The sequence below is a fragment of the Octodon degus genome, unplaced genomic scaffold (genome assembly GCF_000260255.1).
Source record: "Octodon degus isolate 3935 unplaced genomic scaffold, OctDeg1.0 scaffold00091, whole genome shotgun sequence".
Lineage (NCBI taxonomy): Eukaryota > Metazoa > Chordata > Mammalia > Rodentia > Octodontidae > Octodon > Octodon degus.
In genome coordinates this window covers 7,424,329-7,425,338 of record NW_004524667.1, presented here as the reverse complement: position 1 = coordinate 7,425,338, position 1,010 = coordinate 7,424,329, and the positions used below count along the sequence as shown (strand labels likewise).

The 1,010-nt window shown below is 35.1% G+C and overlaps 1 pseudogene; it reads left to right on the top strand.

Annotated features, from left to right (window-relative positions):
- LOC101590361 overlaps positions 1-1,010 on the top strand; it is a 2,080-nt pseudogene that overhangs the window by 627 nt on the left and 443 nt on the right.

Here is a 1,010-nt window from a genome sequence, read left to right as displayed (position 1 = left end):
AAAACTATTTCCTTTTTTGGTGCTGGGGATCAAACTCAGGACATGGTTTTTGCCAGGCAGGACCTGCACCATTGAGGCACATCCCCAGCCCAGGAAGATTGTCTTCAAAATTTAAGGCTCTTCAAGTTTTATGGCAGAATTATAAACAAACCTGAGATATTGGAAGCAATTGCAGAAGATGCAAAAGGCTTGGGTGGAATATCAGGAGAGAAGATTTGGGTGGAACTGAAAAAATATCTTACAGGCAACCATATAAATCATTTGATTTGTCTTGTCTCTGATCTTGATGTGGCTCCTGCTATAGAAACTCTTCAAGTTTAGAAGAATTTAATAAAGTCAGTAAAAATGTTGATGGCTTATCACAAAAGCCAGTGTTGATGGTCTCATTATGCAAAGCATAGAATGTGTCACAAAATTGCATTTGAGCTTGAGGATTTCAAAGGAAGATAAAAACCTTATTTATAGTTAAAAATAGAAAAGGCTTTTTCCTCCCTTCTTTTCTCCTTTCCCCATCCCAGAATTTCTTTCCTTTTGTATAATTTCTTCCCATTACACAATAGCTATTGTGCATTTTGGATCTTACTTATTCTAAGGAACTTAAAACAGTTTATGCAACTAATTTCTCTTTGTTGAAAAGAAAGGTTTGTGCTAATATTGTTTAGGTGATTAAAATGCCGATGTCTTGTACTCTGAGTAACTAATTTGAAATAATGATATGCAATGTATTAATCATTTTTATTCTCTTACTATCTTTTTTTTTTTTTTTTTCCGGAACCAGGGATTGAACTCAGGCCCTTGTGCTTAGCAAGGAAGCACTTATTCTACTGAGCCATCTCCCCAGCCCCAATAATGTCTCATTTGAAAACTCAAAGCCAGGTCTTTAAGAAATACCATAGTTGTAATAAATGTGCAAAATATTTTAAGATACATCATGTTGTTCTTTGTGATTATAATACCTGGAGTTGGAGTGTATTATAGCACCTTAAGTACAGCCATTGCTTCTAGCTCCT